The sequence below is a fragment of the Dromaius novaehollandiae genome, chromosome 5 (genome assembly GCF_036370855.1).
Source record: "Dromaius novaehollandiae isolate bDroNov1 chromosome 5, bDroNov1.hap1, whole genome shotgun sequence".
NCBI lineage: Eukaryota > Metazoa > Chordata > Aves > Casuariiformes > Dromaiidae > Dromaius > Dromaius novaehollandiae.
Window position 1 is genome coordinate 1,148,054 of NC_088102.1, and position 25,574 is coordinate 1,173,627.

Consider the following 25,574-nt stretch of genomic DNA (forward strand, 5'->3'; position numbering starts at 1 on the left):
AATGTTTTAATATTCTTGGTTGAAATTGGAGGTGAAGCCTGTGGGTGTGTCAGATCGGGACTGCGCTTCTGAAGTGGAGCTCTTAGTCATCTGCACTCGCTGCACTTTGATTCACAAGCCAGGTACCCTCCTGTGCCGGGGTGAGTTGCATTCCTCCTGGCAGAGACTGAAGTGGAAGTGAGAGCTCCAGGGCTGTCCCTAAGGTGTCACAAATGCTAGTGGGCTTCCAGTCCACACGACCAGACTGGAGTTAGTCAAAGAAAAAACTCTGAAACATCTTCTTCAGAGACATCAGGCCCTGAGAGCCAGCTGTGCCACTCTGCAGACTGTACTCTCCTCCTAGGCTCAGCAGCTGCCCAGGAAGACATAGGTACTGTCTGCTGTTATTTGCCTGAACAGACAAGTCTAAACCACTTACAAGGTACAGTAATTAGCAGCTTCATATAAGCCAAGCTTCTTCTATATCGTGCTACATTTCTATCAGAGCAGAGCTCGTCACCAAAAAAAAAAAAAAAAAGCAAAAAAAAAAGCCTGAACCAGAAAGTCCAAAGCTGTAGCCACGTATTTCATCGTGACAGAAATGCCTGCGCCTGCAAATATGAAATGTGTTTGATTTACTCTCTGCTCCTGGGCTTCAGACCCTCTTGCTCCAGATTCTATTTTTCTGCGCAATTGTAGTCTTTTCAATGAAAGGCATTCATTAATCCCTTTACAAGCACCATTACAGCTGTGAGACAGAGCCATCAGAAAGCAGCAGCAGCCACTTTGAGCATTTTCGGCCTCACAGCCAGAGGCAGGTGCTCTGAAGATCACTTATGTAATAACAGGAGAATACAAACACAGTAGATGAGCTCTGAAATAAATTGTGCACCTAGTAAGGACAGAGAGGGAAAGAAAGCATAGTGGCTAAGCAACATGGCCACAGCTGTGGCAGGGATGCTCTGAGCTGCTGCTGAGTATAACATCTGGTAACTGCTGACCTTTTCAAAACTGTGCTTCCCCGCCCTGGCAAACCACCATCTCTCTCCGTTGCCAAAAGAGCCATCAATTAAAAATGCATTACCACTTCTGTTCTAATGCAAAGTCCAAAATTTCTGCTTATTTATTCTGGCAGATAGTCAAAGCATGTTTACAAAGAGTTTTCCACATCAAATACATTTAAATATTGATTGACCTCACCTGTGAGGAGATATTAGCAGAAACGAAAAAGATGGATTTAGAAATAGTGTCTCCATCTGCATGTGTGGGTAATCCAGGTACAACTGTTTACCTTTCTACCATATACCATGCTTCTTGACCTTATCTTATTACATGCTCTGCATGTAACACATGTATTGCACTTCCTAGAGATCACTCCAGAGGCAAGTGAGTCATTGTGCTACATGCTGTATGGAATAATACAGGGCATTTCTGCCACAGCGCTTGCATCCTGTGGGCATAGTAAGTGAAGAAAAACATATATTTCAGGGTGTAGAAGAATAACAAATAATTTACAGAATCTCTTTTCTGAAAAAAAGGCAGATCTCATTCATTTTCTGTTTGTAACTGTTAGAAAGCAAATCATTCTGTCTTCTGTAAAAAGAAGTCACCAGCTCAGATTATGGGGGACAGCTCCTGCCTCCAGGATTTCCCTCCTGTCTTTCATGCAGAACAGGTCCTGTGCACTCGTCAGCCCTGGGATACTCTCCGATGCACGGTTATGCAGAAGCCTTGGTTCCCGAGGACTCTCCTGTTCACAGCTGCACGCCCGTCGTCCTCACAGTCGCTGCCACCGCAGGGAGTGCCAAGTGCTGATCCGGGGCCAGGCCCTCCGCGGGGAAGCACAGCATGGAGCTCGGCTGCCCGTGACGGCTCTTGCCAGGTGGCACATGTGGTGCTTGGACATCGCCTCGTCTTCTAATGTCCCACCTCAGCTTCCCGTGGAGCTGGCCCATGTTCCCCGGCTGCAATGGAAATGCCTCCGTTGGCAGGGATGGGGTGTAGGAAACCCGGTGTGTGCCCCATGGCCAGTCACCTCCTCCTTTCTGATACCCATTTTAAAGGCAGAGAAGCAAATAGCGAAAGCTGATTTGCATATAGTCACATGTGCATGATGCTATTCAGGACATGGATCTTTATCTACAAACTACTTCATTGGTGTTGCACTGTCCTTAGCAGAGAGGGTATGAAATCCCATAGCTGAAAGACAAAGCTTTCATTAAGACTAGAAATAAAACTTGCAGACTGAAAAAAAGGAGCCTCTTTTTAATGTGAGACTAAATTACAAGTATAACATATTTCCTGGACATGTTCAGTTTTACCTTCTCTATCTGGACACACTTGTAATAATTATGCAGTGGTTCAGACAGAAGTCATGGTCTAGATGAATGAATTACAGAGTGAGACTGTCTGGCCTGGATGTCATAGAAATCATAGTACTAAATCAGATGCTCCTTTCCCTTAAATATGTGACTGTGGATATACATGAGTGAAGAGATGGTCCTCAGGTCTTTTTTCTAAGCAGATCTACATTCACTAAAGTAATACAAGATTCAAATAACCACACACGGTTTCAGGAAATACCATCTTTCTTATGATTTAACTTCTTTAATAGAAATTTCTGACCAGTGCGTCCTTGAGCTACAAGAACTGGTTATGTTCCTTAGGAGATGTGTTTGAGAAGAAGCTGTAAGTAGCCTCTCTGGTTTTGTATGATTCAGGTTCATTCTTCAGGGAGTCAAAGAAAACAAAAGCCTGCGAATGCAGACAGAAAAGCATCTGACAAGAGGATCAATCCTGAGGTACTGATAACCTCAAACACCAAAGCTCTGATTAAAGAGAGCTCTTAAGCATGTACCTTAAGTGTCCCATGACTTGCTGTTAACCAGAATCTGATGATGCAGTGGTTTATTCTGAACTACTTGCCATGCTGTTCTGTATTGCCTTTACCGAAGCCATTTACTCCTCTTCTGGTAACAAAGATGGGCATTTCTTCCAGTACTTGTTCTCTCTGAGGTCTTATTTTGCTTTTGTTTCTCGTTGCAAGGCTTTGAATGGAGAGGAAGCATAGCCATGAAGAGTTTTACAAAGACCAGTACTGCCACCCAAACACTACAAAAAGTATTTTTGAGAACTCTGGACACTGGTCTGCTTCCTACGGATTGCTCCCTCTATGGATGGAAAAAAAATCAAGTATATAATCCACTGAGATTCCAAATGGGAAGAGCTTGGGTTCAAGCCCTTTTCTGTATGACATTCAGACCAAAATGGTGTTTTCCGTGAATAACTAAATACTAGTGTTTTTTCTTTTCTTTTTTCCAAGTCATTCCACATAGAAGTGTAAATTAGATTTGTCTGAGTCCCTAGATACTATCTCAAACTTAATAAATATCTTCCACCTCACAATTAAACTGTGCTGCTTTGGGAGACCAGTCCATGGACACTAAAACAATACCATTACTGAGATGTCAGAATGTAAAACACTGGCTCTGTAACTGCTGTCTGCTAGGGAAATTAAAAATAATGATCAGGTTACAAATGCCACCTTTTGCATTTGAATAGCAGCAAGGAGGCAGGCATTGTAATGCATGCATTATCCCCGAGCAGGTAAATGACACTGGCAGTCCCTTATTTATGCTGCTGTCATAAACGTGCCTTAAAAATTTGTTGTCACAGTATTGTTCTTTTCCTACGAGATATATGATGTGCATAAATTAAGAGTATAAGGGCCTGGTTCTTCTTTCGCTAACACCTGCTTAACTCCATTATCTTTAATGAATTCACTGCAAAATTAAATAGCTGTGTGAACACTGCAGAGTGCTAAAGTAGATCAGGCAGTGCACTCTGTGTCACTTCTGTGCAGTTGAAACACATGAATCTTTTGAATAACTAAAAGTAGGATGAAGCAGAGGCTTTATTTTAAACTTGGGCGGTATTCCAAAGCTTATACATTATTCATTTTTCCAAAACCTAAGAAATACAGAGTATCAGGGAGCAGCACTGAAAAAAAGACCACTTGGAAATTATGAGTGTGGACTCCCTTGTCAGCACAAGAGAAGTCCAAAGCCAAACCTTTATCTTCCACAGGCCCTTTCCAAGGAAAACAAAAACATTCATGCTTGTTATAACACACAACGAGCTTATTCTTCTGACAGAGGTAGATTTACACAGACTGAAGGCAGTTCCCTGTATGCCTCTCTCTCTGACACCTAGAAAGGACACTTCTCTTCCCTGGAAGCTTCTGACAGGCAGGGGCATTCCTGGCTCTCCAGTGCTCAGGTGCCCTCAGTTGTCTCTGGTGGATATATAGAACAGCTTTGCTGTGGCAAATCATGGTGAGGTTAAGGAGTCCCCAATTTCTTTTTTTACTTTTGCTACCAGGTTAGTGTTTGATATGTGCAGTGAGGTCTCAGTTTCTGGTGAAGTCTCACAACCCTTCTGTGCACCCGCCACTTACCCAGAAGCTTTGCAAGAGAAATCACGTGTAACTGAAGATAACAGGACATCTTCAGACTGCCGTTAGGACGCTAATCATCCTAAACTGATTGCAATACTGCAATCCTATGTCTTGAAGGAAAAGCCCTCAAACGTGCGTGTGCACCCGGCGGGGCGCAGCGCCTCTGAGACCGGCTGCGATGAGCTGCTGGGCTGATGCTGCGCTTCGCCTCGGCGGGGAGATGCACTCGTGTCAGCGCGCTTGCTGCGATCAGCGCTGGCAGGCCTGCCGTAGGGCTAATTGCTCTGTACGGCCTCCTGGCCCTTCTACGGAGAGTACAAATCCCGTGTTGACACAGGTAGCTTTATGGAAGGGCAGTGTCAACACTCTCTTCAGCCTGGCCTTTTGGGGGGAGATGCTTTGGATCCCGTAGCTCTAGGTGAGCACACTGAACTCCTTAACAAGGCTAGTTGCAAGTCACCAGTAATTTCCATCAACTTACTCATTCAGAAAAACACAGAAACCCATCAACTTCTTTCCGTAAGCAGCATAAGTCATGTTGTGTGGCATGTCAGTGAGCTTAGCTGGCAGACTCACAGAGTGTAGAAGCCGTCAGAGTGAGGTTGGACCACAGTATATGCTTTGTAAGGAGGTAGCAAAGGGGCCTGGGTGCATCTGAAGCACTGTCCTTTTGTGTATTTAGACTCTGCTTTGCCAAAATGAGGTGTGCACACGCTGTATTCTCTTTCTCACCTCTTACTCCTGTGTCGACAGAGATAGCGGTTGCTGCAGACAGGACACTAAGCATGTCAGCACAAGCCAGTATAAAACAAAGGTGTGATAGCTAGCGTGGCACACAAGTGAGTAAAAAGGTGTTGCTGGCGCAGAATTTCTCAGGAAAGAAGTTAAAAGCATGCAAGCCAAATTGTCTTGGATTCTTCATTAACAAGGAAATTTAAATATAGTCTGCTGGATGTTAATAACACTACAAAAAGTGAGACCTTATCTCATATGAAGCAGTGACAGTGGCTCCCAGAAGCTGTCCTTTGCCGTTTGATGATTACATCAGACCTAGACCTAAAGTAATCTCTTTCAGGGAGGCTCTGGGGTTAGCAGGCAATGATCTCACCTGCAGACAAGACGAGAGTTTTCACAAACGCCCTGGCAAACAAAGTGTTCAGTTACTTGATGGCATTTTTGGCATTCCATAATACGAGTTCAGCAGAATTAAAAAATGCCCAAATCAGAAAATGAGAAGTTAAGTGATATACCAGTGCAAGTTTAACTCTGCTGAACCAGGAGCTGGTAATACCTCCTGGGATTTCTTAGAGGAGTCTCCAGCAATGCCTACCACGTCAGGTGTGGTTGGAGTTAAGGGACAGAGTTACCCTGAACGCTTTGGAGGAGCAGTGCTCTTGGGTTGAGAAGGTTTGAGTAGCCCTGTCACCAAGAGATGCCTTTTCTCCTTCCTCTTTATCATCTGATCAAAGAAGCAGATGACGGAGACCCGCTCTGTCTCATCGCAACCGTGGCATCTGCAAAGGTGTTTCTTGACCCCGTGGATGTTGCCAGAGCTGTGGTGGGAGCTGGAACCGCAGAGAGGCTGTGTTGTGGGTGCATGGGTGCCCTCAAAGACATTAAAGGTCAGGCAGCAAGAGAGAACATTGTACATCCTGGCCTGCAGATGCTTAAATGTCAGATAACTTTACAGACACCAAGCTCAGATGAGTGTGCTGTTCTCTCCCACCTCCAGAGAACCCAGCACTCACAAAAAGAAGCAGAGAAAGGGCTTAGACATCACCTAAAGATTGTTAATAAACACATATACTCCACTCTTTCACCTCCTCACCCATTTCTTCTAGGTGAAGCCCCTTCTGCTACCACTATTTCGCACTTGCAGCTGCTTCTCTTCTTAAATTGTTGCTCACTCTCCCGTCAGTCCTGAATTTTCCCCTTTCCATATATCATTCCTCACTTCCTTAACCTTTATAACAAACATTTACCTGCATTATTTGGTTTTTATGTTCTAAAACAGTTTTCTGAATTACCTGCCATACTCAGATTACATTTATTCCTGAACAGAAAACCTCATGAGGGACATTAAATATAGAAATATGTCTTGAAGCTTTTCTGTGCTTTCTGCCTACGGCACATTTTCAAATTGGCAATGTCTGGGGAGAACTGAGAGTCAATGACAACACCGTGTCACGCAGGACACACCGGATGGATGGACACTCTTCCTGGCCTTCTGTACAAATACTCTTGAGACCTGTTTCATGAGCACTAACTTAAACTTTGTGGAACATATTTAATGATTCCCTTTATGCTCCCCAAGAGGTGTATTTTCAAGTTCCAGTTCAGCCAGGGTTCACCTTAGCCATGATTTGAGCTTCAGGGACTCAGAAAAGCGCAGCTCAACAGCAACAACTTATGTACGCTGATGCAGAATGGGTGTTGTTCTCTTTTAAGAAGCTACTAGGTGAGTCTTCTGCAGCTTTCTGTGTCTGAAATTACCAGCATTTCTAGATCATGTAATTGAGGATTAGGTACTGAGTAGATTATTTCCAGAGGAAAAGCACTCTCGTTCCTTGCTCGTAACTGCCATCAGGCAGCTCTGGCAGGCTGCACGCACCTTAACATGAACAGACCCTTGTGCTCATATGATGGGAGCGTATGATGTGCCAGCACGCTGTTAAAATAAGAGTATGTGCTGAGATGCGATATGGCACCAAGAAAACCTGCTTGTCCTTCTGCTCTGTGTAACAGGAAATTGAGAGTTTTGCAACCACATCAAGATGATCTGGATGTAATGCATGGTTCAAAAACAAAGCAGGTCCTGGGTAGGATGCAATTACTAATTACTCACTTAACATTTTTGATTATCAGTTCCTATATAGGCAATGAGGGTAATGGTCTTGAGATGGAATGGTCTTAAGGTGAGACTTATCAGTTCTTCTGATTTCAGAATGATAAAAACAGCAGGAAAATATTTTATCACAAAATATTATTGTTTGGTACAGTTTAGCATTTTTTGGTCATTAAGCGCAAAGCATCTTAACTTTCAGTTGCTATGAGGAAAAAGTGTTCCAGTATTATTGGCCATGCTAGCCAAATAAGTGTAACAAAAATATAGGAAGCTGCAATAAGAAACCAAGCCCTTTTTGCTGGGCATGGTATTTGTTTTAACCCATTTCAGCTCCTTTCTCAGTTTCTGTGTTCTTGGAAACCAAGTTCGGCTTCCTGCTTGTGCTGCCTCCGTGCCCTCCGAGGCCTTGGCTCGACGGTCTGCATTGCCCCTTTCCCATCCCTGCAGTCGTTTCTAAGAGCAAGGCGTCTTTGCAGCATAGCTTTGCAGTAGAGGCAGCTCCTCACTCATCAAAAGGAGCGTCCAACTGGCCAAAGAACCTCTCTTCTCGTAACTGAGAAGTAATCAAATGAGAGAAGACTCTCCTTTGGCTTCTGGAAAGAGCTTGCTGGTGAGAGGCATGCTTTCCTGCTGGGCTGAGCGTGAACTTTGCTTCTACCAGCAGCAGGAGCAGTTTTAGCTTGAAATTCTCTGTATCCTACCGAAGTGCGTTTGTTGCTGAGTTGCTACGAGCATCTAATAATCACCGTCATGAGCTGCTGCTCAGCAAGATTTGCAGCCCCAGCGGAGCGCCTGTCTCTCTGGTCAGGTCTTGCTGTGCCTGCGCAAAGCCAGCCGTATCCTGCTGCAGCCCTTGCGCTACGGCTCGTCGGCCTGCGCGATGGAAGCGAGTCGGGAGGAGAGCGTGCTGGGATCGGGACGGTTGTCCTTGCCCCATTTCTTACTGCGCCATCCCCAAATGCATCTGCAGTCTGCTTGGCTTTCCTCTCTCTCCATTTTCTATCAGATTAAACAGATTAAATTTGTCTTCATTATGCGAGACCCTCGCAGACTGCCTTCTCTGCGGTATTCACCTTCCCTTCACAACCGACACGTCAGCCTCGCTTCTGACGGACACCGAGCTGACCTTAGTTTGTCACTCACTACCTGCTCCATAGTCTCCTTTGTGCTTTCTGCCGGGGGCTCCTCACACGTGTCAGGAACTCCCCAAGCCTCTGCAAAGCAGTCCTCGTCCCTGGATCCTTGCTTTCCCAGGATTTCCAAGAAACGCTGGATTTTTGGGGTGTGCTGTGAGCTCTCCTGTCCAGCTGACCGCTACGGTGTTATTTTGTGGTTGCTGTTCTCCACATTCAGTCCCGCACTGTGTGTCGCAGACTTCTTCGTATTTCTCATTCTGCGTACGGTGTCCAGCACAGGGCATCTGGTCCAGCATTTCCAGCTCTGAGAGCTTGCCTGATACACCATGTATACTTTTTTCCTGTGGAAATACTGACAAGCAAATTGATGGAATATGAAGATAGGCAGAGTCAGAAGTTCACACACACATACATATATATACACCAGTTTATTGTGCATCACATGCATACACAGGGTGTTGGTCGTGTATAACACTGTAATCTCACTAGTCAAGTATGAATAGAAAGAGCGATAGAATATTTATGGACATGGCACAAATTCTTAGTGATGTTTTTGCATGTTTTATATTTTAAAATCAATAATATTTTCCACTGCCAGAGTTCAGACCTATTAGTCATTTCAGCATCCTTGTGACAGACCAAAATGATTGAAATTGCTGTGATTTAAATTCAATTGGAAAATTTTCCATGAACTCCACCCACCTCCTGGGCCCTCAGCATTCAGCACTTGGGTTTATTCTGTTGTGCATTTCCTAATATTAATAATAACTGAATTACAGAAGATCTGAATCTGACTTGTTTTTTGTTTTCTGTTTTTTGTTTTTTGTTTTTTAATGGAGTACCTAAAAGTGCCAGGTATGGAAGTGTTCAAGACTTTGAGAAAGGTGTGGCAGAAACACTCAGAACAAATTATATTGAACAATTAATGAGTGGGGAACAGAGATCAGGCTTGGAATGGGCATAACCTGAAGTTTTTATCCTTTAAAAATTTTCAGAATTTTTGTAATTGTGGGATAATTTAGCAGGCTAAGGTTTGGGGTTTTTTAGAGTGGAAAGGATGGTTTAGTACAGTCATATCTTTTTTTTTTTTCTCTTTGTTCTTTAGTATTATTCCGTTGGTTGAAAATAAAAGTAGAAATATGTAAAAATCTTCAACACACCAGAAAATTTTACAAGAACATCTGCTCTCTCTTCAGATTCAAGAATAAAAGCTTTGTTGCTTTCCCAGAAATGAAACCTGACATTGAAACTATCTGTATCACAGGGTCACAGTAATTTTGTCAAGGTACTTACATTTCTCTCATGAGATTTAAGATTGTCAAAAATGTATTTCTCTATTTGCTGAAGAGGATCAGCACCAAGGAATTGACTTAGTGATTCTAGTTATTAGTTACTGTAAGCTCAGTTATCACAGCTTAAAAGATATAATTTTAAAGCACATAAAATACGGGGTAGGAGGGCTTGGGGGGGGGGGGATTAATGACCTACTTGGCCAAAGAGTATTGAGAAATAAAAATAAGTGGTCTAAGGAGGATCAGCACCAGACCTGGGGAATGACCCAACGATCCTGAGGTTTCTGCAGTAAACTTCAACCCCGGTTTGGGCATGGCAGCCAGGACCGACTGTTCTCATGTCAGGAGTCTTTACCCACAACCGGGAATCTCCTTGGGTCCACTTCCAAGAGGATGAGCTGGACTGGGTGGAAAGCCTGCAACGATGCCTGGTGTTTGCTCAGGGCTCGGGCAAGGAGGGGCTGCAAAGACGCTCCCCGTACACTTCTGGTTGCGTTCTGCATGGAGAAGATGAGGTTCTTCCAGTTGTTGGGGTCAAAAGGATACTATCTGATGAAAAATGTTACCGGAACCAATTGAAAAGAGGGAAAAAAGCACCCTGTAAAGGAATGGTGCCCTTCTTGATTTTGCAGCACCATTTATTGCCTTTGGATTGCTTAGTAATGCAATGTGGTTTTCGTAGGGAAATTACTATAATCTAATTGTTAGTGTTTTCTGATAAAATCTAGTTATTTTAATTACTCTTGTGAAAATCTTTGTTTATGCCTTTTCTTTTTTAATTTTTGTGAATTGGATTTTATCTTCCGCTGCAGATCTCTGTGCTAGGTCTCGTTCTGGTGCGTCTCAGGGCCCTCCTGGAGGACGGCTCCCCCCAGCAGGATGATGTGAGAGTCAATGCTGATTTATGCCCCAGATATACCGATATTTTATTCAGATTTGCACACAGCACATTATTTAATCAGCACATTGGACAGAATTGTTGCTCTCTCCAGCAGTACAAAAATTGCTGAGGGGAAGAGAGACGGAGAGGAGAGACACAGCAACTGCCGTAACAGCAAGCAGCTCTGCGTGGTGATGGAAAACAAACCCGGCAGTGCTCTTACCCCGAGAAAGTGTTCGTGTGCCTTAGCATCAAACGCAGCGGACTGGTGCAGAAGCAGCAGATGACCTGTAGGCTCACAGAAATTGTGAAGGCTCCTGTCCTGCTCACGGGCTTCCCAGCTGCTCGTCCCTGGGTTTGGCTCAATGCACAGGTTGCTGCTAGTGAGCGTAGTCATGACACTGGGTTCGGTAAGGGAAAAATGAGAGAGAGAGCTTTGTGTCAGGATGGTGGTAATTATTTGTTCTGCTAATTAAAAAACCCATAATTTTAAAATTAGTATTCATCGGTCCACAAATTCCATGACATTAGTCAGATCAAAACATTACAGACTATCCAAGTAAAATAGGAGCAAACCTATTTTAATCCTTTAAAGCCCTTGTGAGGCTGCGCCATATTCTTGTCAGAGAAAATGCTGAAGGAAAAACCAGGGACTTTTTATTGCCATAGAAATCTCTTACTGCTGTTCTTTCTGCTTTCTTTCCTTAGCTACTGTAACCATGTCCCCCAAGATCCTATTTTTTTATTTTTGCCAGAATTGTTCACTGAATGCAGCACAAAATCACAAATAATTTATTGGCTTGTATCTGCATTTTCAATGCATATAGTATCTTTTTAAAAAAAACACAGGTTGCCGTTTGAAAAGCAGAGGTCTAATGTAAATCAAAGAAAAATTTAGGGAGGAACTTAAAAGTTCATTTCCCTGAAGGCAGCATTCAGTGTGAGCTGTGTCTGTGGAGGTGTCTGGCAATGGAAACACCACGTACCTCCGGAAATCTATCCCAGGGTTCTGCTGCCTCTGCCATTAGGAGATCCTTGCTGTCTAACCTAAATCTTCCTGAAGCACAGAAAAACCATAGAAAATGTGGTTTGTTTGAGCACGTTTCGGTTTATGCTGAAAAACAGGTACCTTTTAAATTACTTAATGGCCTCAGATTTTAAGCATAGTCTTAATCATATATTTCAGTACTTCCCTTCTCAAAGCACCTATCTCGAAGATTTATGCTTCTCCAGGTTGTTTTTTATCATTTGGTTAGTGTCTGTCGGAGTCTGTGTTTGGTAGAAATCTTGAAGAAGGAAAAAATTCCTTTCTAGACTTTATTTCTTTGGGCTTGTAAACAGACTGATGAGGGCTTTCGAGATTTGGGAGCATATCTGGCAATGCTCTTTCGAAGCAGGCTATTGCAACACTCAGCATGAAATAGCTCTAAGTGGCTTTATTTTATTGTTTCTCTAGTTATGTACAAACAATTACTGCTCATACTTGGTACTTTTTTCCTCTTAATATGTGCCAGCTTAAAGTTCTCGTTACTACGCTTCCAGGATCTAACATGAATAACCGAGTGCAATGGCACAATTTAATCTGAGCTAGACGGTCTTTTTGTTTTGTTTCTCATTAACGTCACTGTACAGTTCTTTCAGAGGCTGGAATATAATCTTGAAGCCATATGTACCTCCTTGACAAGTGATTTAAATTTGGTAAAAATATGACTTGCAATAAATAAATAGCTAGACTGTGCCAGACTGCTTCAGCCTCCCACATTATTAAGTTCTTGTTCTGTCGTCGTCCTCCCCTCCCACATCCCCTCTCCTGTCCTGTAGCACCTTGCTCTTCCTTCTCTCCCGCTAACTTTGCTGACTTACTGGGGTTGCAACCCTGTTTTTGTAGAATTAACGAGGAAGCTTCTGGGATGGAGGGAGAGTATCTGAAGTGCCCTGCGGTATCAAGGGCACATGTCTGATCTGGTACGTTTAGGGCTTCTCTCCTTCGCTAACTGCAAAGCAAAGGAGGCTCAGAAGCATGCCAGGATCTCAACAAGCAGTGAGTTTCCTTTTAGGCATTTACCCTTTAATTTGGTTTAATGTACAGTTTAAAGTTCTTATGAAAATTTATTTCGAAAAATGCATCTCTAATGAGATGAGGAAATACATGGTGAAGGTGCTCTTTATTCCTGTTCAGAGCTACCGGAGGAGGTTGTGGTCTGGTGTGATTTGTAACGTCCCGTCCTGCAGTCCAGCTTCTGTACAGCATATTCCTGCTTCCTCCCCTCTCCCTTCCTTCATCTTCATCTTCATCTTCATCTTACTCTGTTTCTCTTTCTTTCTTTCTCTCCCTCCCTTCTTCCTTCCTTCTCTATCTGTCTTTCTCTCTTTCTCTCTTTCTGTTTTCCTTCTTCCAAGCAGTGTTCAGAGTCCGCTTCTGGGCACTGTGCTGAAGATAGCACACTGCACGAGTGCCCTTTTAATTTCCATGCTACTGAAATGTAATCAAAATAAAAGGTTTAATTTTTCGAATGCATTTGACGTCCCATGGCCATTTAAGTGCCTCGATCCATCTGCTGGTCCGGTGCCAGCTTGGAGAGCTGGCTTAGAGGCGCTCCAAGAGACCAGCACTATTAATGGCTGGTAGGGCTGCAACAGCAAATCCCCCAATAGCAGCACAAGGGAGAGCTGATGAACTTGAACACTGACATACCCAAAGAGAAGAGTTTTCTTTGAACCCATTTTCAAAATCAACTTATTTTTTTCATCTGTACTTCCTTAAAAATAAAACAAAGTGATGTGTTAGCATATAAATATTTTTGGAATGCATTTTATTACAAAAGGTTAAATATATCTTTATATCTTTTCCCACCATTGAGTATATAAATTTCCAAAGGACGGGCAGAAAAGGGAGGACATCCTGCAAATAAAATTACCAAGAAAGATCTCTGAGATTTTTTCCAATCTAGCAGCATCTCACCTCCAGACTGCTTTTGCATTTGATCTGTGCTGTTAAAAGGGTGGATTTCTGTTTTGGTATTGCAAATTTCTAACAAGCCATTGAAAAGGGATTTTGCAAGGTCAAAGGCACACAGATATTGCATGTGGGTGCTTAAAGGATTCCTTAGTGACTTAGAGCCCCCCTTGAGAATCTTGTCATTATTTCTTCTAATCTAATTAATTATAATTAAAAGGGAAATAGTCTTATTTCTTGAGTCTGTGAGGCTCTGCTGCCCTGTAAAATCCTTTGCTGTTCACGTGATGACCTGGTTGGTCTGTCCTGGCACAGCCTGTGACTTCTGCTGGGTACCGACACTGCGGATGTGCACCACCTTCCCCTGGGCTGTGGGGTTTCTCCCTCCTCTCCTCTCTGCTTTTTTCTTCCTGTCGGATTACACTCCTGGTGGGTGGACGATTGATGATAAGATTATCCAGCCTTGGTGAGTATTTGTTCTCGTGGGTTCGTTCTCGTGGCTTCTCATGGCCAGGCAAACTGAACAAACTGGATTTTAAAATGTGAACTCCAGGTGGTTTTGCTCGTTGCCCTCTAATCGTTTCCTCTGAATGTTGCTAATTGTCCTCTCTGGCTTTACACCTGGTTTGTAAGTTCTCTGGACGCAGTGTTTCTCTTTCGTTTTCTGCTCCAGGTCCTGTTTGCAAAACTCCGATTCAGCAGGATTCCCTGTGGTCGTGTGGACCAAGGTAGTACCAACAAATAATAATAAAAACTAAGAACAGATGATCTGGTGGAGGAGCTGATTACTTGGTGGGAGTGAACAAAGTGACTGTAGCAGAGAGTTTCTCTAGTGATTTTAAAGCAAAAAAGAGGCAGGAAATAGGCTGGAGAGGAGAGGAGAGACCGAGACCCAGAGGTAGTGCAGCTGCAGGGAAGGGTATCTTCATCTTTGAAGACTCCCTGTCGCAGCCCCAAACAATTCCTGAGTGGTTAACAGCTTCGGGCAAGGAAGTACCTAGAGGTGCTTTATGGTTTGGTGCAGACCTGCACATTTCTGCCGGCTGATGTACTGCCAGAGCCCATGAAGTTCATGAGTGCCTGTGTGCCCGCTTCCCTTCGTGTCTGTCCCCGAATAACTGCAGTCAGTCCCGAAGGCTGGGGTTCTGGAAGAGGCAGGTGCCTGCAGAGTCAGCGCTTGTCCTGTCCCACCTCGTGAAGAGGTGGCAGGAAAACCAGGAAAGAGGCAGTTCCTGGCTTACTCAGGTCCACAGAAGCAGGTAGTCCCAGCATGGTGTGACCGTGCTAGAGGGTCACGGAAATGTTGGAGAAAAGGACCTGTGGACCCTCTAGTCCAGCCTCCCACTCGAAACGAGACTACCATCAACACTGGATGAGGTTAGCCAAGGCTTTGACTGGCCAAGTCTTGAAAATCTCTAAGGATGTGGATCCCACCATCCCTCTGCTTGATCCAGTACGCAGCCCTGTGATGCGAGGTTACTGCGATCGCTGCTCTGGGTATTCTGCCCCTGGTGTGGTTTAAGTCAGTGTAATGGTACACACAGGTGGTGGTTCAGGGCAATTTACTTCTTTTGCTGTTTTCAGTAATGTTTTTTTTACACTGTTTATGAGTTTTGTTCTTGTAGGCTACAGAAACTGAGATGCTCCAGAACAGGAAAAGGCAAAGATAACTCGGTCTTTCATGCCTGAAACGAGGAGGAGGAGACCAGCTCCTGCAAACACTGGCCTTCAGCACTTCTCCCTTGCCCCTCCTGAGGCAGCTAAAAGATATTTCCTGTATAATACACATCATCCTAAATGCTAAAGACACGGAAAACTAAAAAGAAATAAACAAACAAAAAGCTATTTAACAGAGCTTGTCTCATACATCTGTTTTGCAAAGCTAGTGAGATCACTCGGAGCTCAGGTCCCACTGCCTTGTCGGATTGTTCCCTCGCCTTGTGTCGGAGTTTCCTTCTGGCTCTTGCCGAACTATCTGTCTGCCTGTAGCGTTCGTTGTTGCGTCAGGGCTGACTCCTTCTCTCCGCGTTTGCCATACGGAGGCGTTTCCACCAAGGAATCGCGCACGCCATCCTGGAGAGGGACGAGGGCTCTGCCGCTGGGATGCCTCCCCGGTCGCTCAGCCCGGCAGTCCCCCGGCTGCCCTGCCCGCCGCTTCCTTAGATGCTTCTTTCCAGTTAATACGGCAAACTTTTAACTCCAAAATCGATTGCTGTCTGTTCAGCACCCTCTCTCCCCACGGTTTCAGTTTCCAGTCACCGAGGCAGCATAGATTTTCTTCTTGCTGAACCACTTTCTGTCTTTTTCCTTGTCCTGGAGGTGACATTAGTAGGTGACCTTCAGATCTCTGTCCTAGTTTTAATTATGATTCATAACAATAGATACATTCTAAATATACCTAAGGTAAACATAGAATATATGACAACTTGAGGGTAGTTACTTACCGATAGATAATTTTCTGAAAAATATATCTATACACACAAGAAGCATAGTTCTGAGCCCTGAATATCATGAACGTGCTGAAGTTCATGAACAAACTCTGGATCTCTGTCACTGCTTTTGAGTGAGATTGGCGGGCTTTGCATGTGCGCGCCAGCATTTAGTTTAATGTTTGCTAAAGATACTTGAAAAATAAAGGCAATAAGGATCAGGGACAGAAATGGAAGTGATGCCTGGAAGAGAATGATCAAAGACTGGATTGCATTGCTCCAGGGGCTGACGAGTCAGTGCGTTCAGACACTGCTCAGTGCCAAGAAAGCACTTAGAAGAGCACTTAGATCAGGTCAGATCATTAAAGTGCATTATCACAAAAAGAGCTAGAACTGGAAACTCTTGCTTCATGGCCAGTTTCAATGTCAAAATACTTTAATCTTAAGCCATTGGTTAGTAAGAGCACTTGCTGCTAGAAATGGGGCCATTGTACGGAAATACCAGCAATTACGTTTTCAAAATCAAAAAACAAAACAAAGAAAATAAAACAAGCAAACAGCTTTATGTCCTCGTACATTATTGAAGGTTTTAAAACACAAGGATACTAATACCATTTTAAAAGGTTTAAATCTGTGTCAAGAGCCTGCTCTACTGTGCAGTGATGAAGTCCTACCTGCGCTTCGGAGACACGGAAAGCACCGAGTGTTTCCAGTGACCGTCCGCGGTTATCCACGACCGCCTCATCGATCTCAGAAATCCTCCTGTTGGAAGCCGATACCTTAAAAGATTCCGGAGCAGACTGGGGAGCTCATCCCTAGCTCTGTAACCGCGTGATTTTGCTGGGTGCCGGCCCCCCTCCCGCCCTGCCTGGACTTTCGGCAGCCCTGGAGGCGCCGGCATCGCGTACGGAATGCGGCGGGCAGGGCCGGACGCCCCGGCGGGCCCGGCAGCGCTTCGGGCAGGCGCCGGCCGCTCCTGGTAAATGCCGGTCAATAATGTAGTGATGCCTGCACGGTTCTGCCCTTTTTTTTTTTCCCTTCTGCATGGAGCCACAGGGAAGAACAGACATTTCCCTTCGCTCTTTACTCACAAGAATAACAGCAGTGGAGTTAAATCTTGACCCTGGGCTCAAAATGCAGCAGTTCAGATTTTGATAGACTGTCGAGAAGGCAGCAAAGTCATCTGTATTGCTGCCATACTCTATAGCCAAAATCTATTCCATAAGTCAATTCAATATATTTACAATTAGTAGACTCTCATTTAAAATTTAGGGAATCGTACGGCTTGCTTGTGAAACGTGCGTAGCTATTGTGCTATAACTTTACTCATAACACGACACCTGCGTTCCTTATTATCGGGATACGTATTGTAAAAAGCAAATGCTTGCAACAGCTGCGCTAGCGAGGAATTAGTGCTATAATGAAATCAATTACGCAGATTTAGTTTCACTTGGATCTTTGCCGTCACATAGATAGGGTGGTACAGCCATCCCCAACTGACCGTGTACCAGCTAGATGAACAAAGCGATCCTTTCTTCATCCAGATGATGATTGCCAGCTCTGCCATCGTTTGTACTGTAAATCCAGGCTTAACTGCAGCATTCAAATTCATCTTCTTTGCGCAAGTTGGAGAAGGCTTGCTGGAAGGTTAATTCTTGCGTACTGATTTTGCATTTTTTTTCTATTTCTCTCTTGAACATTGGTCAATTGAAGAAAACACCATAGATGTTTATGTATAGTTCTAGAATCTTTCTTCATCCTGCTTTCTTTGGATATAATATGAAGGCAATGATAATGACACTATGACTACTTCGCAAACCCCAGACTGACACAGCAGGAAGAAGATAGAAGAGGAAACTTGTTTTAATGTTTTCTCATAAGCCTTAAGTAGAATCAGTTGCTGGAGAACAGCGTGTCAGCACGGTTATGCGTTTCTCCTGTGCCGTTACCTTGCAGGGAGAGCTGGTTCCTGAAGAGCAAAGTCAGTGTCGGGGAAACAGGGAGCTGCAGCCCCAGTCTGGGCTGGAGCATTGCCGTGACGCGAATGAGCAGTTGCAGAAGTGGCAGCCCTGGGTCTGTCTTTCATGCAAAAGCTTGACCTGGGACCCCAAATGCACCTTCTGTCTACACAATCTAGACCAAGTTTTCAAAATGTGATTGTGATGGCAGAAACCTGAATTCATTTCTTGTAGTAAAACAGAATGGTCTTGTAAGAAAACACTTTTTTTGAGATTGCAAAGGACTTGCAATCATGATTTCTTTTTGTTTCATTTTGCTCCTGTGCATTATGTAACTTTACACCGCTTTTGAGGATGTTTCACTGATTTTTATCTTGTTCTGTTTCTTCTGCATGCAATCTTGGTAAAGCACAGCAAATGAGGCAGAAATTATTTTAATGTCTTCTTCCGTTTAAAATGTTTTCTTTTCCTTAGCACTGTGGATGCCAATTGCTTCCCTAATTGGTAGGCTCCCAATGTCCTGGCTTTGTTACTGTGGATGAAATAACTTTATTTAGTAATGACTGCAAGCTTATTAGCATTCTTTAGGGTAGTGTTAATCAGTTATAATTATCTGTTTTGGTGTATATTTAAATTCAAAGACTATTGCTTCAGAGCAATGCTAAAGAACCATACACATACAATAGTAACATAATCTGAATTTCCGAAATTTTTATTTCTATGTTTTTAACAGAGCGGCCTATAGAATATATCTGATTAAATGAGAGTGACATTCCTCATTAAAGCGCACACTTGTTGGGTTTAAGAGCCATCTAATTGGAAGATGTTAAAAATTAATGGTGAATAGGTGATCATTGATTACTGGGATCTGTGTTAATCCGAGATCATTATCGCCGTAACGCTGCGTAACGTTGTCTGTGCTTGGTATGAAACCGCGGGGGACAAATCCGTGCGGTGACCCAAACGGCAGAGCGTGGAGGTGCTAAATGCGGACGAGAGGCTGTCGTACGGCATCAACGACAGCAAAGTTACTTGGGTTCATTCCCACCCCAGTCTATAATCACGGTGTGCTGCGTGCAGAAGGGAGCAGCGCCGGCTGCGCCGGTGCGGGGGAAACGGGTCCAAAAAGGCCGCGAACGGGTCCAGGTTGGCCGCGGCCGGGGAGGAGGCTTTGCCAGCGCCGAACTTAGCGCGTTGGCAGCTGGGGAGTGCGGCGGGGCTCGCAGGGGTTTCGGCCGCTCGGAAACGCCGATTACCGAGCGGATTTTAATCAGGGAGCGAATGATGTAAAACTAATGGCTGGAAGCTGACCCAGACAATTCGTGTTAGAAAAACGTTTGTTTTTAATCAGCGAAGGTGACTGAACCTTCCAGTGAAGTTCCCAGCGAGGTAGCAAATTCTCCAGCACCGTATTTCATCAGACCAGACCCACATGTGTCTGGGAGAGCTGTTTAAGACAGCCGGAGTTAGACGGCAGCCAGCCATAGCTCCTGAGCCCACGTAAGCAGTGATCTGCAGGCGCTGGGCCACAGTCGGTCCAGTCCCCCTGTGAACGCAGCTGCAGTGGAAAATGCAAGGTTTTTACCCATTGCAGGACTGAAATTCGAAAGAGCTTTCTGTTAGATGAGCGGGACAAAAATCCTAACCGGCAAATGATGCTGGACCTGAGAAGTGTCACTCGCTCATGTGTCCCCTAAGACTTCTTCAAAATCCACACTGTATTTTGCAGCAAAACCTTTATGATGTCTGAAGGACCTCGCTGGTGAAACCTGCTATTTTGTTTTGACTTATCAAGTGTATCTTGGTGTCTTCACCATTCAGCAGTCCATTGACAAAATACTAACAGAGCCTGTCAGATCAAACAGGGAATACCTTCGTTTGGTTACATTAATAGCATTTTGGGCTGAGCTGGAAGGGACTGTAATTTTCTCCAGTAAAACTTTTTGTTAGTTTTAACTGATGCTCTTACGTCTGTGGAGATATTAGTGGAGTAGCTGTAAAAACACCAGCAAGATTTTTTATCATCAGGAAATATATTTCTATTTCTGACGGCTTTCTCACTAATACCATATGTGGTTGAAAGGTGCGGCGTGCCATAACAGGGCCGTATAGAGCAGCAATGAGGAGCAGTGTCTAAAAACACTGCCGTGGACCCGAGCACGCTGGAAGTGCTGAGCGTGATCCTTGGGGCTGAGGCACACGCGCACACGCAGGCACGGCAGAACCGCGGGATCCCTCTGCCGATTGCACACCGTTTGCTCAGCAGTAAATCTGTAAATCTGAAAGAAAGTGCAAAAATTAAGAAAAAAGGCAGCTTTCTTCCAATAACAAGTATAGAAAAGGGTAGAGAGGGGAAGGAACCCCAGAAATACCCAGCAGTCCTCCTGTGCTTCCTCCTCAGGACCCTTAAGCAGGGTAAGGCCGTTAACGATGCTGTCATTGGGGACCATGTGCTCTAACGAAGTAAAACGAAGGGGACCGAGTCAGGACATGAGAATTTCCCTGCCATTTTTAACCCTGGCTCTTTTCCCAAGCATCGTACCCTGCACCTGCAGACCTTCATGTCCCAGAGATCAGGAGCTGGCAGATGGCTTTTTTACAGGGCAACGAGAGAAAACAGAAGGAAAAATGTCTTCAAACCTGCTGTAGATCTTTTTTGCTGCTGCTGCTAAATACACCATAATATTGCTATGTCAATTGAAATGTTACTCCTTATTTATTTAGATTTTTTAAATAAATGCAGCTGCTACTCAGTGTCAGTGAAAATATCTTATCTCCCTCCTTCATCAATCTGTCGCTTGTTTGCGCTGTAATGAAAGTTTGACATTTGGACTGTTACACAGGTTTTAGCCATTATTCCTGATTTTATTTGGAATTATTCATGCTTTCTTGAAAAGGAAGGGGACTCGTGCATCGAAGTCATAAAATTTGACTCATCAGCTGTGCGCTGAGCCCGGCAGCGCGGGGTCTTTAGGGAACCGGCTCCCACGGCTGCAGGTTTCCCGCAGCAGAGCGGTCCCTGCCCGCTGCCGGGCGGAGGATGCTGCTGGCGTCCACGGCCTCTCCCCGCCCGTGAGCCTCGGCCCTGCGAGCCCTTCGGCGGTGAATCACACCGAGCCTTCCCAGCGGGTTTTAGGAGGAGCTAGAGCAGCTTTCCAGCTCTTCTCTGGGCCATTGCCAGTCTCTGGATTCCTTGCTGAAGCATCAGCTCCAGTGCGGACGCGGTTTCTAAGGGCCCGTGTGTCATTTATGCTAGTATAGCATAGTATATGTGCTAGTATATATGCTAGTATTATGCTAGTATAGCATTTATACAGTGTCCTGCCATGCTGCTGCGTGCCTGTTGCTGCAGCACCAGTTGCAGGTGCAGATTTTGAGCAGGGAGCTGAGATCTGCGCTCTGCGGCCGGGAGCTGGATCCCTCGCTGCCTGCGCTGAGCACCACGACGGCGGGGTTTCACTGGAAAACGCCCTAGCGAAATCAAGAAAGGAAAATGCGGTGTCTCATCCAAAAGGAGTATAAAAAGACCCAAACAAACCCATAAATAGTCACAAACATTGATTCGTTGAAGATGTCAGTTGTTACTTTGAAAATGAAAAACAAAAAAGGAAACTATTGGCAGTTAAAACCATCCTGTAGCAGATTCAATACTCAGAAAATGATTTCAAGTTATATTCTGCAATTTCGTCTATGCACACGGACTTTGGAAAGGGTATCTGGTGCTTTGATTGAATAAGGATAAAGCAATTAAAATACCCTAACGATTTTACTATGTCTAAATATTGCAGAATGGCTACAGTAAATAAAGTTAAGGTGATCTTTCAGCATGGTTTATTTTATTATATATATAAAAAATATGGATTTGGATGCAGGGAACTCACATAAATGTTAGCCATTAAAGGCAGTCAGTTCAATGAAATTGCAAATCAGTGCTGTAGTAAAACATTAATAATTGGGGAATAAACATAACTCAAAGTTTGACAGGAGAAAGAAAAAACTATTCTATTTCCGCACATTAACTGTTATAAAGACGTATATGATTGCAGTCATTCCTCGGTGGTCGTGCTGGGAGCTCAGATCTGACAATGGATTTCAACTGTTTTAAAGCCGTCAGAGCAGCAGAAGTTTGGCAGCTGGCTGATGCGATACCAGTTTTTGAAAAGGTCCCTGTCAGAGTTCGGCTGAACTGCAGACCTGTAAGCTGAGTACTTGCCCTGGTCAGCTTAATAAAAATGGTTATAGAGGATGGGCTGAGAGGACACAGGGGTAGCTGTGACACGCAAGGAATGAATAAGAACTACTTTTATAAGGGTGAGTCCTGGGCACTGGAAGTGTCTAGAAGTCAGCAAGTCTGTGGGCAAAAGGGGCTCGAGCTGCTCTCCCATGCCTGGATGGCAGCGGGTGTTCACCAAGGCATCACCAACGGCTCTTGGAGAAGTTAAGTACCCACAGCATGAGGAGAAAGGCCTTCGCAGGAATAGAGAAACTGCCTAAAGACAGGACAGGGGGAGGAGGAGGAAGCAGCGAGTTTTTGAGTGTAAAAAAGTCTCCCATGAGACCCTACAGAGCTCTGTGCTAGGGCATGAGGGATTCAATATTTTCATAAAAAATATGGAAAAGGAGTGAATAATGTGATAATAGAATCTGACGATTAGAACTAGAGCATGTAAAGGTGAAGATGAACAGTGAAGAAAAGCAGAAGGACGTTCAAATAAGGAGTCAATAGGCATCAAAACTGCAAATTTTATTCAAGTCCATTAGAAAAATGTAGCCAGGCGTCTGCAGTGAAGAACAGCCTGCATCTATGTGTGTGGTGGGGGATTCAGGAGCCAGCTACAACATCAGTGTGGCAGTTAAAAAAGAGATGGGTCATTCTGGCACTCTGTGAATCCAGCGCGGTCACATCTTCTGGTCCCACTAACCGCAGGGAGACGCAGCAGCACGGGAAGGTGCAGAGAAGTGGGATCTCACGGCCAAGGCTTGGGCATCTCTGCTGCGGGGCCGGGCAGCCCTCGGGGCTAGGAAGGTGGGTACGGAGGAGGTCTAGGAAAGTACGAGCGGCATGGAGGGGTGAATACGGATCCATCCTTTATTTTCCCTTCCAAAACTAGGAATAGGGTGAGCTTAATTTATCTGGTGTGTACCATTTTCAGAGCGAGATTTGGGAACGTTCCTAGGGATTAATGAAAATCACATTTCAGTAACCACAGCAACTGCAAGTGCTTGAGCCCATGACAAGCAGCTTTTTCTCGCTTTCCCCCCGTAAAGGTCAATTAAAAGTCCTAAAGGACGGTAAAACAGATTTTGTTTTATTTTGTGTTGGGCTGGTCGGATGTGCCAATGCCAAAGAGCTCCAGCTAAAAGGCGCGTAATGCACCTAGGGAGGAAATCACCTGCTGTGGCGGACAGATGAATGATTTTTTTGCCTTAAACATTTCTTGGTGCATGGGGTGCAGGCAGGCCACAACCACTGGGCTGCTGCGACCCCTGAGATGGTCTCCCTGCGACCACCCGGGACACACCGAGCCTGCACTGAACGAGACCGCAATTGGGCAGAGACTTTGGGATCTGGACTGTAAATTATTGTCCGTTTTTAGCACAACTTCTATAAAACCTGCTTGGCATGAGTGGCTAAATTTGCTGAAGCCTTAGGCCGCACTCCCTAGTACAGTGAGAAAGGGCCCAGAGCTGCTGCAGGCGGGAATGATAAGGGCGTTACCAGCAATTTGCATTCCTGTGCACTGCTGAAACGGTGCTAATTGCTGGAGTTACCACCTCTTTGTCAAGACCTTGAGAGATGATGGTGGGACCCGAGGAAGGAAGACACACCTGTCTGCAGAAACTGCAACAGAAAAGATAAGGGAGAAAAGAAACAGCCTGCCTAGGAACAACGATGAGATCCAATAAGGAGCAGGAGACCCCAGACTCAAAAATTACTATTGGTCTGAACTACCACGTGGGGGGGTGGGAAACTTAATTTGAAAAAGCTATAATTGCCCAGGGATCTCTTTGTTCAGGGTCCCTCTTTGGAGGTACCCAACTCGAGCTGTAACCACTGCACGCGTGTCATTCCGAGCTAACCTAGGGTCGGACCCAACTCGAGTTGTAATTACTGCACGCGCACCACCAAAACTTACACCCAGGGTGAAGAGGAGCCACCTACCACCAGACGGGAGCCCCCCCCACTGCCGAGACTCCCAAAGGAAGAGGACCAACAGGACGCCGCTGGATCCACGGGTGGTGATATCTTTCTCTCTCTCTCTCTCTCTCTCTCTCTCTCTCTCTCTTTCCCCTTCTCTTTGTTGAATGTTGGTAAGATCTGTTTTGTCTAGCTAGTTGCAGTATTCACCATTGAATTATCCTATTTGACCACATGCCTTATCTTTGTGTTAATAAATCTTAAAACTGGTTGGCTGGTGTCGTTTCACCTTAATTCAGTCCAAGGGCATCACGAACTTGGTCGTTTGGCCCCAAGGGGAGGGAGGTCGTCCTGAACGACTCCTTTCGGGCCGCGACACCTGCCCCCCACGTCTCGGGCCCTGGACCCGGGGCTGGTGCTGGGACTGGGGAGATGTCGGCTCCTCACGACGGAGCTGGGACCTCGCCGGCCCCACGTGCCGCTCCGCACGGGGACGCGGCCTGGCAGGAGGGATGTGTCCCCTTCCTAGTGCGCTCCTGCGCCGTTTAAAGCATTTCTACCACCAAAAGGTAAGGTACTAAAACATGTCACCAAAATAAAGCTTCACTAAATACTTTGCATGTCAAATACTTAGGATTTTTGCTCGTTTGCTTTCTCCTCCCTGAATATTTAATAACAGGACGATGCTTTATGGCAATTAATTGCCATGGGATGAAGAGGGTCTTTCTTTCCGACTCAGAGTTCGTGTCCAGTCCGTCCTGGTTACGCTGCTCACGCTGCCGACTCTGTGGCCCCACTGTTGCTCGAAACTGAACCCAGCAGAAACTGTAAAGAAACACTTTTGACGAGCGACGTGCTACGGGTTTCTCCGTGCTGAGGAGTCGCCGATGGCGGGACAGGAGAGGAGTCTTGGGGATGCAGAGGCTGACGGTGCGTTGAAGTTTTACTTTGGTGCACTCCAGATTGCCCTAAATTAGAGCTAGCAATAGAGTTAATAAACAACTTATATTACTTATAGAAAAGTGGAAGCCCACAAAAGACTCCTGCAAAGCAAATGACTTGCAGTCAGTCAGTTGAAAAATTTTTGACTATTTCAGTGAAGTAGCAGAAAATGGAACATGTCACTGGTTGATATAATTCACATGAAGTCTTTGTCTGGGTCTTCCACAAAACTGCGAAAGAAAATTGTTTTGGGTGAAAAGTAATTTCTGGCCATGAGTCAAATGGTATCAAAGGGTAGGATTAAATGGCATTTTATTTTTCCTTGGCAGAAAGTAGCTTGAGGCTATTGACCAGGTCTGCAGGCATTTGCTGTCTGTTAATGAAGTGAGCGCTATGCATGCGATGAGGAGGACTAGCAGGACATGGGAAAGGAAAGAAGCAGCGTATTTGGAAAACCTAACAAAGCTGCTTTTGGAGAAAAAACCAGAGATGACCACAAGGGATTTCAGAGACACCTAAACAAAAGCGGTAAGAGGCAACACAGCTGCAAAATTCATTAATG